Source organism: Pempheris klunzingeri, chromosome 13 (assembly GCF_042242105.1).
Source record: "Pempheris klunzingeri isolate RE-2024b chromosome 13, fPemKlu1.hap1, whole genome shotgun sequence".
Classification (NCBI taxonomy): Eukaryota; Metazoa; Chordata; class Actinopteri; order Acropomatiformes; family Pempheridae; genus Pempheris; species Pempheris klunzingeri.
Genome location: NC_092024.1, coordinates 7,912,655 through 7,927,737, shown reverse-complemented (window position 1 = coordinate 7,927,737; position 15,083 = coordinate 7,912,655).

Below are 15,083 nucleotides of genomic sequence, written 5' to 3'. Positions count from 1 at the left end.
TGACATTGGAGCTAGAATAAGCACTCACAGGCTGACAGCTGTATGTTTCAACATGGAAAGCCTTGAGAACTACTAAACATGATGTGTAGTTGTTTTGAATGAGGTTTGCATAACAAAAAATTGTTTATTTAATAAGTGTCATTTTTGGCTTTCTTTCCTCAAACTAAGCTCGTTTCTGACATTGGAGCTAGAATAAGCACTCACAGGCTGACAGTTGTATGTTTCAACATGGAAAGCCTTGAGAACTACTAAACATGATGTTTAGTTGTTTTAAATGAAGTTTGTACAACAAAAAAACTGTTTATAAATAAGTGTCCATTTTAGCTTTCTCTCCTCAAACTAAGCACGTTTCTGACATTGGAGCTATATTAAAGCACTCACAGGCTGACAGCTGTATGTTTCAACATGGAAAGCCTTGAGAACTACTAAACATGATGTGTAGTTGTTTTGAATGAGGTTTGCATAACAAAAAATTGTTTATTTAATAAGTGTCATTTTTGGCTTTCTTTCCTCAAACTAAGCTTGTTTCTGACATTGGAGCTAGAATAAGTACTCATAGGCTGACAGCTGTATATTTCATTTCGTTACTGACAGAGGAGATGGAAGGCCGGCAGACTGAAACTTCTTCACTGGAAACACTTACAATAGGTAAACACACTGCATTTCATGAAGTGAATCATGTTTCTATTGTCTAACAGGTGTTCATTAAACAAGTGTTCATTTTAGCGTTCTCTCCTCAAACTAAGCTTGTTTCTGACATTGGAGCTAGAATAAGCACTCACAGGCTGACAGCTGTATGTTTCAACATGGAAAGCCTTGAGAACTACTAAACATGATGTTTAGTTGTTTTAAATGAAGTTTTCACAACTAAAAAACTGTTTATAAACAAGTGTCCATTTTAGCTTTCTCTCCTCAAACTAAGCACGTTTCTGACATTGGAGCTATATTAAAGCACTCACAGGCTGACAGCTGTATGTTTCAACATGGAAAGCCTTGAGAACTACTAAACATGATGTGTAGTTGTTTTGAATGAGGTTTGCATAACAAAAAATAGTTTATTTAATAAGTGTCATTTTTGGCTTTCTTTCCTCAAACTAAGCTCGTTTCTGACATTGGAGCTAGAATAAGTACTCACAGGCTGACAGCTGTATATTTCAACATGGAAAGCCTTGAGAACTACTAAACATGATGTGTAGTTGTTTTGAATGAGGTTTGCATAACAAAAAAATGTTTATTTAATAAGTGTCATTTTTGGCTTTCTTTCCTCAAACTAAGCTTGTTTCTGACATTGGAGCTAGAATAAGTACTCATAGGCTGACAGCTGTATATTTCATTTCGTTACTGACAGAGGAGATGGAAGGCCAGCAGACTGAAACTTCTTCACTGGAAACACTTACAATAGGTAAACACACTGCATTTCATGAAGTGAATCATGTTTCTATTGTCTAACAGGTGTTCATTAAACAAGTGTCATTTTTGGCTTTCTTTCCTCAAACTAAGCTCGTTTCTGACATTGGAGCTAGAATAAGTACTCACAGGCTGACAGCTGTATATTTCAACATGGAAAGCCTTGAGAACTACTAAACATGATGTGTAGTTGTTTTGAATGAGGTTTGCATAACAAAAAACTGTTTATTTAATAAGTGTCATTTTTGGCTTTCTTTCCTCAAACTAAGCTCGTTTCTGACATTGGAGCTAGAATAAGTACTCATAGGCTGACAGCTGTATATTTCATTTCGTTACTGACAGAGGAGATGGAAGGCCAGCAGACTGAAACTTCTTCACTGGAAACACTTACAATAGGTAAACACACTGCATTTCATGAAGTGAATCATGTTTCTATTGTCTAACAGGTGTTCATTAAACAAGTGTTCATTTTAGCGTTCTCTCCTCAAACTAAGCTTGTTTCTGACATTGGAGCTAGAATAAGCACTCACAGGCTGACAGCTGTATGTTTCAACATGGAAAGCCTTGAGAACTACTAAACATGATGTGTAGTTGTTTTGAATGAGGTTTGCATAACAAAAAATTGTTTATTTAATAAGTGTCATTTTTGGCTTTCTTTCCTCAAACTAAGCTCGTTTCTGACATTGGAGCTAGAATAAGCACTCACAGGCTGACAGTTGTATGTTTCAACATGGAAAGCCTTGAGAACTACTAAACATGATGTTTAGTTGTTTTAAATGAAGTTTGTACAACAAAAAAACTGTTTATAAATAAGTGTCCATTTTAGCTTTCTCTCCTCAAACTAAGCACGTTTCTGACATTGGAGCTATATTAAAGCACTCACAGGCTGACAGCTGTATGTTTCAACATGGAAAGCCTTGAGAACTACTAAACATGATGTGTAGTTGTTTTGAATGAGGTTTGCATAACAAAAAATTGTTTATTTAATAAGTGTCATTTTTGGCTTTCTTTCCTCAAACTAAGCTTGTTTCTGACATTGGAGCTAGAATAAGTACTCATAGGCTGACAGCTGTATATTTCATTTCGTTACTGACAGAGGAGATGGAAGGCCAGCAGACTGAAACTTCTTCACTGGAAACACTTACAATAGGTAAACACACTGCATTTCATGAAGTGAATCATGTTTCTATTGTCTAACAGGTGTTCATTAAACAAGTGTCATTTTTGGCTTTCTTTCCTCAAACTAAGCTCGTTTCTGACATTGGAGCTAGAATAAGTACTCACAGGCTGACAGCTGTATATTTCAACATGGAAAGCCTTGAGAACTACTAAACATGATGTGTAGTTGTTTTGAATGAGGTTTGCATAACAAAAAACTGTTTATTTAATAAGTGTCATTTTTGGCTTTCTTTCCTCAAACTAAGCTCGTTTCTGACATTGGAGCTAGAATAAGTACTCATAGGCTGACAGCTGTATATTTCATTTCGTTACTGACAGAGGAGATGGAAGGCCAGCAGACTGAAACTTCTTCACTGGAAACACTTACAATAGGTAAACACACTGCATTTCATGAAGTGAATCATGTTTCTATTGTCTAACAGGTGTTCATTAAACAAGTGTTCATTTTAGCGTTCTCTCCTCAAACTAAGCTTGTTTCTGACATTGGAGCTAGAATAAGCACTCACAGGCTGACAGCTGTATGTTTCAACATGGAAAGCCTTGAGAACTACTAAACATGATGTGTAGTTGTTTTGAATGAGGTTTGCATAACAAAAAATTGTTTATTTAATAAGTGTCATTTTTGGCTTTCTTTCCTCAAACTAAGCTCGTTTCTGACATTGGAGCTAGAATAAGCACTCACAGGCTGACAGTTGTATGTTTCAACATGGAAAGCCTTGAGAACTACTAAACATGATGTTTAGTTGTTTTAAATGAAGTTTGTACAACAAAAAAACTGTTTATAAATAAGTGTCCATTTTAGCTTTCTCTCCTCAAACTAAGCACGTTTCTGACATTGGAGCTATATTAAAGCACTCACAGGCTGACAGCTGTATGTTTCAACATGGAAAGCCTTGAGAACTACTAAACATGATGTGTAGTTGTTTTGAATGAGGTTTGCATAACAAAAAATTGTTTATTTAATAAGTGTCATTTTTGGCTTTCTTTCCTCAAACTAAGCTCGTTTCTGACATTGGAGCTAGAATAAGTACTCACAGGCTGACAGCTGTATATTTCAACATGGAAAGCCTTGAGAACTACTAAACATGATGTGTAGTTGTTTTGAATGAGGTTTGCATAACAAAAAAATGTTTATTTAATAAGTGTCATTTTTGGCTTTCTTTCCTCAAACTAAGCTTGTTTCTGACATTGGAGCTAGAATAAGTACTCATAGGCTGACAGCTGTATATTTCATTTCGTTACTGACAGAGGAGATGGAAGGCCGGCAGACTGAAACTTCTTCACTGGAAACACTTACAATAGGTAAACACACTGCATTTCATGAAGTGAATCATGTTTCTATTGTCTAACAGGTGTTCATTAAACAAGTGTTCATTTTAGCGTTCTCTCCTCAAACTAAGCTTGTTTCTGACATTGGAGCTAGAATAAGCACTCACAGGCTGACAGCTGTATGTTTCAACATGGAAAGCCTTGAGAACTACTAAACATGATGTTTAGTTGTTTTAAATGAAGTTTTCACAACTAAAAAACTGTTTATAAACAAGTGTCCATTTTAGCTTTCTCTCCTCAAACTAAGCACGTTTCTGACATTGGAGCTATATTAAAGCACTCACAGGCTGACAGCTGTATGTTTCAACATGGAAAGCCTTGAGAACTACTAAACATGATGTGTAGTTGTTTTGAATGAGGTTTGCATAACAAAAAATAGTTTATTTAATAAGTGTCATTTTTGGCTTTCTTTCCTCAAACTAAGCTCGTTTCTGACATTGGAGCTAGAATAAGTACTCACAGGCTGACAGCTGTATATTTCAACATGGAAAGCCTTGAGAACTACTAAACATGATGTGTAGTTGTTTTGAATGAGGTTTGCATAACAAAAAAATGTTTATTTAATAAGTGTCATTTTTGGCTTTCTTTCCTCAAACTAAGCTTGTTTCTGACATTGGAGCTAGAATAAGTACTCATAGGCTGACAGCTGTATATTTCATTTCGTTACTGACAGAGGAGATGGAAGGCCAGCAGACTGAAACTTCTTCACTGGAAACACTTACAATAGGTAAACACACTGCATTTCATGAAGTGAATCATGTTTCTATTGTCTAACAGGTGTTCATTAAACAAGTGTCATTTTTGGCTTTCTTTCCTCAAACTAAGCTCGTTTCTGACATTGGAGCTAGAATAAGTACTCACAGGCTGACAGCTGTATATTTCAACATGGAAAGCCTTGAGAACTACTAAACATGATGTGTAGTTGTTTTGAATGAGGTTTGCATAACAAAAAACTGTTTATTTAATAAGTGTCATTTTTGGCTTTCTTTCCTCAAACTAAGCTCGTTTCTGACATTGGAGCTAGAATAAGTACTCATAGGCTGACAGCTGTATATTTCATTTCGTTACTGACAGAGGAGATGGAAGGCCAGCAGACTGAAACTTCTTCACTGGAAACACTTACAATAGGTAAACACACTGCATTTCATGAAGTGAATCATGTTTCTATTGTCTAACAGGTGTTCATTAAACAAGTGTTCATTTTAGCGTTCTCTCCTCAAACTAAGCTTGTTTCTGACATTGGAGCTAGAATAAGCACTCACAGGCTGACAGCTGTATGTTTCAACATGGAAAGCCTTGAGAACTACTAAACATGATGTGTAGTTGTTTTGAATGAGGTTTGCATAACAAAAAATTGTTTATTTAATAAGTGTCATTTTTGGCTTTCTTTCCTCAAACTAAGCTCGTTTCTGACATTGGAGCTAGAATAAGCACTCACAGGCTGACAGTTGTATGTTTCAACATGGAAAGCCTTGAGAACTACTAAACATGATGTTTAGTTGTTTTAAATGAAGTTTGTACAACAAAAAAACTGTTTATAAATAAGTGTCCATTTTAGCTTTCTCTCCTCAAACTAAGCACGTTTCTGACATTGGAGCTATATTAAAGCACTCACAGGCTGACAGCTGTATGTTTCAACATGGAAAGCCTTGAGAACTACTAAACATGATGTGTAGTTGTTTTGAATGAGGTTTGCATAACAAAAAATTGTTTATTTAATAAGTGTCATTTTTGGCTTTCTTTCCTCAAACTAAGCTTGTTTCTGACATTGGAGCTAGAATAAGTACTCATAGGCTGACAGCTGTATATTTCATTTCGTTACTGACAGAGGAGATGGAAGGCCGGCAGACTGAAACTTCTTCACTGGAAACACTTACAATAGGTAAACACACTGCATTTCATGAAGTGAATCATGTTTCTATTGTCTAACAGGTGTTCATTAAACAAGTGTTCATTTTAGCGTTCTCTCCTCAAACTAAGCTTGTTTCTGACATTGGAGCTAGAATAAGCACTCACAGGCTGACAGCTGTATGTTTCAACATGGAAAGCCTTGAGAACTACTAAACATGATGTTTAGTTGTTTTAAATGAAGTTTTCACAACTAAAAAACTGTTTATAAACAAGTGTCCATTTTAGCTTTCTCTCCTCAAACTAAGCACGTTTCTGACATTGGAGCTATATTAAAGCACTCACAGGCTGACAGCTGTATGTTTCAACATGGAAAGCCTTGAGAACTACTAAACATGATGTGTAGTTGTTTTGAATGAGGTTTGCATAACAAAAAATAGTTTATTTAATAAGTGTCATTTTTGGCTTTCTTTCCTCAAACTAAGCTCGTTTCTGACATTGGAGCTAGAATAAGTACTCACAGGCTGACAGCTGTATATTTCAACATGGAAAGCCTTGAGAACTACTAAACATGATGTGTAGTTGTTTTGAATGAGGTTTGCATAACAAAAAAATGTTTATTTAATAAGTGTCATTTTTGGCTTTCTTTCCTCAAACTAAGCTTGTTTCTGACATTGGAGCTAGAATAAGTACTCATAGGCTGACAGCTGTATATTTCATTTCGTTACTGACAGAGGAGATGGAAGGCCAGCAGACTGAAACTTCTTCACTGGAAACACTTACAATAGGTAAACACACTGCATTTCATGAAGTGAATCATGTTTCTATTGTCTAACAGGTGTTCATTAAACAAGTGTCATTTTTGGCTTTCTTTCCTCAAACTAAGCTCGTTTCTGACATTGGAGCTAGAATAAGTACTCACAGGCTGACAGCTGTATATTTCAACATGGAAAGCCTTGAGAACTACTAAACATGATGTGTAGTTGTTTTGAATGAGGTTTGCATAACAAAAAACTGTTTATTTAATAAGTGTCATTTTTGGCTTTCTTTCCTCAAACTAAGCTCGTTTCTGACATTGGAGCTAGAATAAGTACTCATAGGCTGACAGCTGTATATTTCATTTCGTTACTGACAGAGGAGATGGAAGGCCAGCAGACTGAAACTTCTTCACTGGAAACACTTACAATAGGTAAACACACTGCATTTCATGAAGTGAATCATGTTTCTATTGTCTAACAGGTGTTCATTAAACAAGTGTTCATTTTAGCGTTCTCTCCTCAAACTAAGCTTGTTTCTGACATTGGAGCTAGAATAAGCACTCACAGGCTGACAGCTGTATGTTTCAACATGGAAAGCCTTGAGAACTACTAAACATGATGTGTAGTTGTTTTGAATGAGGTTTGCATAACAAAAAATTGTTTATTTAATAAGTGTCATTTTTGGCTTTCTTTCCTCAAACTAAGCTCGTTTCTGACATTGGAGCTAGAATAAGCACTCACAGGCTGACAGTTGTATGTTTCAACATGGAAAGCCTTGAGAACTACTAAACATGATGTTTAGTTGTTTTAAATGAAGTTTGTACAACAAAAAAACTGTTTATAAATAAGTGTCCATTTTAGCTTTCTCTCCTCAAACTAAGCACGTTTCTGACATTGGAGCTATATTAAAGCACTCACAGGCTGACAGCTGTATGTTTCAACATGGAAAGCCTTGAGAACTACTAAACATGATGTGTAGTTGTTTTGAATGAGGTTTGCATAACAAAAAATTGTTTATTTAATAAGTGTCATTTTTGGCTTTCTTTCCTCAAACTAAGCTTGTTTCTGACATTGGAGCTAGAATAAGTACTCATAGGCTGACAGCTGTATATTTCATTTCGTTACTGACAGAGGAGATGGAAGGCCAGCAGACTGAAACTTCTTCACTGGAAACACTTACAATAGGTAAACACACTGCATTTCATGAAGTGAATCATGTTTCTATTGTCTAACAGGTGTTCATTAAACAAGTGTCATTTTTGGCTTTCTTTCCTCAAACTAAGCTCGTTTCTGACATTGGAGCTAGAATAAGTACTCACAGGCTGACAGCTGTATATTTCAACATGGAAAGCCTTGAGAACTACTAAACATGATGTGTAGTTGTTTTGAATGAGGTTTGCATAACAAAAAACTGTTTATTTAATAAGTGTCATTTTTGGCTTTCTTTCCTCAAACTAAGCTCGTTTCTGACATTGGAGCTAGAATAAGTACTCATAGGCTGACAGCTGTATATTTCATTTCGTTACTGACAGAGGAGATGGAAGGCCAGCAGACTGAAACTTCTTCACTGGAAACACTTACAATAGGTAAACACACTGCATTTCATGAAGTGAATCATGTTTCTATTGTCTAACAGGTGTTCATTAAACAAGTGTTCATTTTAGCGTTCTCTCCTCAAACTAAGCTTGTTTCTGACATTGGAGCTAGAATAAGCACTCACAGGCTGACAGCTGTATGTTTCAACATGGAAAGCCTTGAGAACTACTAAACATGATGTGTAGTTGTTTTGAATGAGGTTTGCATAACAAAAAATTGTTTATTTAATAAGTGTCATTTTTGGCTTTCTTTCCTCAAACTAAGCTCGTTTCTGACATTGGAGCTAGAATAAGCACTCACAGGCTGACAGTTGTATGTTTCAACATGGAAAGCCTTGAGAACTACTAAACATGATGTTTAGTTGTTTTAAATGAAGTTTGTACAACAAAAAAACTGTTTATAAATAAGTGTCCATTTTAGCTTTCTCTCCTCAAACTAAGCACGTTTCTGACATTGGAGCTATATTAAAGCACTCACAGGCTGACAGCTGTATGTTTCAACATGGAAAGCCTTGAGAACTACTAAACATGATGTGTAGTTGTTTTGAATGAGGTTTGCATAACAAAAAATTGTTTATTTAATAAGTGTCATTTTTGGCTTTCTTTCCTCAAACTAAGCTTGTTTCTGACATTGGAGCTAGAATAAGTACTCATAGGCTGACAGCTGTATATTTCATTTCGTTACTGACAGAGGAGATGGAAGGCCAGCAGACTGAAACTTCTTCACTGGAAACACTTACAATAGGTAAACACACTGCATTTCATGAAGTGAATCATGTTTCTATTGTCTAACAGGTGTTCATTAAACAAGTGTCATTTTTGGCTTTCTTTCCTCAAACTAAGCTCGTTTCTGACATTGGAGCTAGAATAAGTACTCACAGGCTGACAGCTGTATATTTCAACATGGAAAGCCTTGAGAACTACTAAACATGATGTTTAGTTGTTTTAAATGAAGTTTGTACAACAAAAAAACTGTTTATAAACAAGTGTCCATTTTAGCTTTCTCTCCTCAAACTAAGCACGTTTCTGACATTGGAGCTATATTAAAGCACTCACAGGCTGACAGCTGTATGTTTCAACATGGAAAGCCTTGAGAACTACTAAACATGATGTTTAGTTGTTTTAAATGAAGTTTTCACAACTAAAAAACTGTTTATAAACAAGTGTCCATTTTAGCTTTCTCTCCTCAAACTAAGCACGTTTCTGACATTGGAGCTATATTAAAGCACTCACAGGCTGACAGCTGTATGTTTCAACATGGAAAGCCTTGAGAACTACTAAACATGATGTGTAGTTGTTTTGAATGAGGTTTGCATAACAAAAAATAGTTTATTTAATAAGTGTCATTTTTGGCTTTCTTTCCTCAAACTAAGCTCGTTTCTGACATTGGAGCTAGAATAAGTACTCACAGGCTGACAGCTGTATATTTCAACATGGAAAGCCTTGAGAACTACTAAACATGATGTGTAGTTGTTTTGAATGAGGTTTGCATAACAAAAAAATGTTTATTTAATAAGTGTCATTTTTGGCTTTCTTTCCTCAAACTAAGCTTGTTTCTGACATTGGAGCTAGAATAAGTACTCATAGGCTGACAGCTGTATATTTCATTTCGTTACTGACAGAGGAGATGGAAGGCCAGCAGACTGAAACTTCTTCACTGGAAACACTTACAATAGGTAAACACACTGCATTTCATGAAGTGAATCATGTTTCTATTGTCTAACAGGTGTTCATTAAACAAGTGTCATTTTTGGCTTTCTTTCCTCAAACTAAGCTCGTTTCTGACATTGGAGCTAGAATAAGTACTCACAGGCTGACAGCTGTATATTTCAACATGGAAAGCCTTGAGAACTACTAAACATGATGTGTAGTTGTTTTGAATGAGGTTTGCATAACAAAAAAATGTTTATTTAATAAGTGTCATTTTTGGCTTTCTTTCCTCAAACTAAGCTCGTTTCTGACATTGGAGCTAGAATAAGTACTCATAGGCTGACAGCTGTATATTTCATTTCGTTACTGACAGAGGAGATGGAAGGCCGGCAGACTGAAACTTCTTCACTGGAAACACTTACAATAGGTAAACACACTGCATTTCATGAAGTGAATCATGTTTCTATTGTCTAACAGGTGTTCATTAAACAAGTGTTCATTTTAGCGTTCTCTCCTCAAACTAAGCTTGTTTCTGACATTGGAGCTAGAATAAGCACTCACAGGCTGACAGCTGTATGTTTCAACATGGAAAGCCTTGAGAACTACTAAACATGATGTGTAGTTGTTTTGAATGAGGTTTGCATAACAAAAAATTGTTTATTTAATAAGTGTCATTTTTGGCTTTCTTTCCTCAAACTAAGCTCGTTTCTGACATTGGAGCTAGAATAAGCACTCACAGGCTGACAGTTGTATGTTTCAACATGGAAAGCCTTGAGAACTACTAAACATGATGTTTAGTTGTTTTAAATGAAGTTTGTACAACAAAAAAACTGTTTATAAATAAGTGTCCATTTTAGCTTTCTCTCCTCAAACTAAGCACGTTTCTGACATTGGAGCTATATTAAAGCACTCACAGGCTGACAGCTGTATGTTTCAACATGGAAAGCCTTGAGAACTACTAAACATGATGTGTAGTTGTTTTGAATGAGGTTTGCATAACAAAAAATTGTTTATTTAATAAGTGTCATTTTTGGCTTTCTTTCCTCAAACTAAGCTCGTTTCTGACATTGGAGCTAGAATAAGTACTCACAGGCTGACAGCTGTATATTTCAACATGGAAAGCCTTGAGAACTACTAAACATGATGTGTAGTTGTTTTGAATGAGGTTTGCATAACAAAAAAATGTTTATTTAATAAGTGTCATTTTTGGCTTTCTTTCCTCAAACTAAGCTTGTTTCTGACATTGGAGCTAGAATAAGTACTCATAGGCTGACAGCTGTATATTTCATTTCGTTACTGACAGAGGAGATGGAAGGCCGGCAGACTGAAACTTCTTCACTGGAAACACTTACAATAGGTAAACACACTGCATTTCATGAAGTGAATCATGTTTCTATTGTCTAACAGGTGTTCATTAAACAAGTGTTCATTTTAGCGTTCTCTCCTCAAACTAAGCTTGTTTCTGACATTGGAGCTAGAATAAGCACTCACAGGCTGACAGCTGTATGTTTCAACATGGAAAGCCTTGAGAACTACTAAACATGATGTTTAGTTGTTTTAAATGAAGTTTTCACAACTAAAAAACTGTTTATAAACAAGTGTCCATTTTAGCTTTCTCTCCTCAAACTAAGCACGTTTCTGACATTGGAGCTATATTAAAGCACTCACAGGCTGACAGCTGTATGTTTCAACATGGAAAGCCTTGAGAACTACTAAACATGATGTGTAGTTGTTTTGAATGAGGTTTGCATAACAAAAAATAGTTTATTTAATAAGTGTCATTTTTGGCTTTCTTTCCTCAAACTAAGCTCGTTTCTGACATTGGAGCTAGAATAAGTACTCACAGGCTGACAGCTGTATATTTCAACATGGAAAGCCTTGAGAACTACTAAACATGATGTGTAGTTGTTTTGAATGAGGTTTGCATAACAAAAAAATGTTTATTTAATAAGTGTCATTTTTGGCTTTCTTTCCTCAAACTAAGCTTGTTTCTGACATTGGAGCTAGAATAAGTACTCATAGGCTGACAGCTGTATATTTCATTTCGTTACTGACAGAGGAGATGGAAGGCCAGCAGACTGAAACTTCTTCACTGGAAACACTTACAATAGGTAAACACACTGCATTTCATGAAGTGAATCATGTTTCTATTGTCTAACAGGTGTTCATTAAACAAGTGTCATTTTTGGCTTTCTTTCCTCAAACTAAGCTCGTTTCTGACATTGGAGCTAGAATAAGTACTCACAGGCTGACAGCTGTATATTTCAACATGGAAAGCCTTGAGAACTACTAAACATGATGTGTAGTTGTTTTGAATGAGGTTTGCATAACAAAAAACTGTTTATTTAATAAGTGTCATTTTTGGCTTTCTTTCCTCAAACTAAGCTCGTTTCTGACATTGGAGCTAGAATAAGCACTCACAGGCTGACAGCTGTATGTTTCAACATGGAAAGCCTTGAGAACTACTAAACATGATGTGTAGTTGTTTTGAATGAGGTTTGCATAACAAAAAATTGTTTATTTAATAAGTGTCATTTTTGGCTTTCTTTCCTCAAACTAAGCTCGTTTCTGACATTGGAGCTAGAATAAGCACTCACAGGCTGACAGTTGTATGTTTCAACATGGAAAGCCTTGAGAACTACTAAACATGATGTTTAGTTGTTTTAAATGAAGTTTGTACAACAAAAAAACTGTTTATAAATAAGTGTCCATTTTAGCTTTCTCTCCTCAAACTAAGCACGTTTCTGACATTGGAGCTATATTAAAGCACTCACAGGCTGACAGCTGTATGTTTCAACATGGAAAGCCTTGAGAACTACTAAACATGATGTGTAGTTGTTTTGAATGAGGTTTGCATAACAAAAAATTGTTTATTTAATAAGTGTCATTTTTGGCTTTCTTTCCTCAAACTAAGCTCGTTTCTGACATTGGAGCTAGAATAAGTACTCACAGGCTGACAGCTGTATATTTCAACATGGAAAGCCTTGAGAACTACTAAACATGATGTGTAGTTGTTTTGAATGAGGTTTGCATAACAAAAAAATGTTTATTTAATAAGTGTCATTTTTGGCTTTCTTTCCTCAAACTAAGCTTGTTTCTGACATTGGAGCTAGAATAAGTACTCATAGGCTGACAGCTGTATATTTCATTTCGTTACTGACAGAGGAGATGGAAGGCCGGCAGACTGAAACTTCTTCACTGGAAACACTTACAATAGGTAAACACACTGCATTTCATGAAGTGAATCATGTTTCTATTGTCTAACAGGTGTTCATTAAACAAGTGTTCATTTTAGCGTTCTCTCCTCAAACTAAGCTTGTTTCTGACATTGGAGCTAGAATAAGCACTCACAGGCTGACAGCTGTATGTTTCAACATGGAAAGCCTTGAGAACTACTAAACATGATGTTTAGTTGTTTTAAATGAAGTTTTCACAACTAAAAAACTGTTTATAAACAAGTGTCCATTTTAGCTTTCTCTCCTCAAACTAAGCACGTTTCTGACATTGGAGCTATATTAAAGCACTCACAGGCTGACAGCTGTATGTTTCAACATGGAAAGCCTTGAGAACTACTAAACATGATGTGTAGTTGTTTTGAATGAGGTTTGCATAACAAAAAATAGTTTATTTAATAAGTGTCATTTTTGGCTTTCTTTCCTCAAACTAAGCTCGTTTCTGACATTGGAGCTAGAATAAGTACTCACAGGCTGACAGCTGTATATTTCAACATGGAAAGCCTTGAGAACTACTAAACATGATGTGTAGTTGTTTTGAATGAGGTTTGCATAACAAAAAAATGTTTATTTAATAAGTGTCATTTTTGGCTTTCTTTCCTCAAACTAAGCTTGTTTCTGACATTGGAGCTAGAATAAGTACTCATAGGCTGACAGCTGTATATTTCATTTCGTTACTGACAGAGGAGATGGAAGGCCAGCAGACTGAAACTTCTTCACTGGAAACACTTACAATAGGTAAACACACTGCATTTCATGAAGTGAATCATGTTTCTATTGTCTAACAGGTGTTCATTAAACAAGTGTCATTTTTGGCTTTCTTTCCTCAAACTAAGCTCGTTTCTGACATTGGAGCTAGAATAAGTACTCACAGGCTGACAGCTGTATATTTCAACATGGAAAGCCTTGAGAACTACTAAACATGATGTGTAGTTGTTTTGAATGAGGTTTGCATAACAAAAAACTGTTTATTTAATAAGTGTCATTTTTGGCTTTCTTTCCTCAAACTAAGCTCGTTTCTGACATTGGAGCTAGAATAAGTACTCATAGGCTGACAGCTGTATATTTCATTTCGTTACTGACAGAGGAGATGGAAGGCCAGCAGACTGAAACTTCTTCACTGGAAACACTTACAATAGGTAAACACACTGCATTTCATGAAGTGAATCATGTTTCTATTGTCTAACAGGTGTTCATTAAACAAGTGTTCATTTTAGCGTTCTCTCCTCAAACTAAGCTTGTTTCTGACATTGGAGCTAGAATAAGCACTCACAGGCTGACAGCTGTATGTTTCAACATGGAAAGCCTTGAGAACTACTAAACATGATGTGTAGTTGTTTTGAATGAGGTTTGCATAACAAAAAATTGTTTATTTAATAAGTGTCATTTTTGGCTTTCTTTCCTCAAACTAAGCTCGTTTCTGACATTGGAGCTAGAATAAGCACTCACAGGCTGACAGTTGTATGTTTCAACATGGAAAGCCTTGAGAACTACTAAACATGATGTTTAGTTGTTTTAAATGAAGTTTGTACAACAAAAAAACTGTTTATAAATAAGTGTCCATTTTAGCTTTCTCTCCTCAAACTAAGCACGTTTCTGACATTGGAGCTATATTAAAGCACTCACAGGCTGACAGCTGTATGTTTCAACATGGAAAGCCTTGAGAACTACTAAACATGATGTGTAGTTGTTTTGAATGAGGTTTGCATAACAAAAAATTGTTTATTTAATAAGTGTCATTTTTGGCTTTCTTTCCTCAAACTAAGCTTGTTTCTGACATTGGAGCTAGAATAAGTACTCATAGGCTGACAGCTGTATATTTCATTTCGTTACTGACAGAGGAGATGGAAGGCCGGCAGACTGAAACTTCTTCACTGGAAACACTTACAATAGGTAAACACACTGCATTTCATGAAGTGAATCATGTTTCTATTGTCTAACAGGTGTTCATTAAACAAGTGTTCATTTTAGCGTTCTCTCCTCAAACTAAGCTTGTTTCTGACATTGGAGCTAGAATAAGCACTCACAGGCTGACAGCTGTATGTTTCAACATGGAAAGCCTTGAGAACTACTAAACATGATGT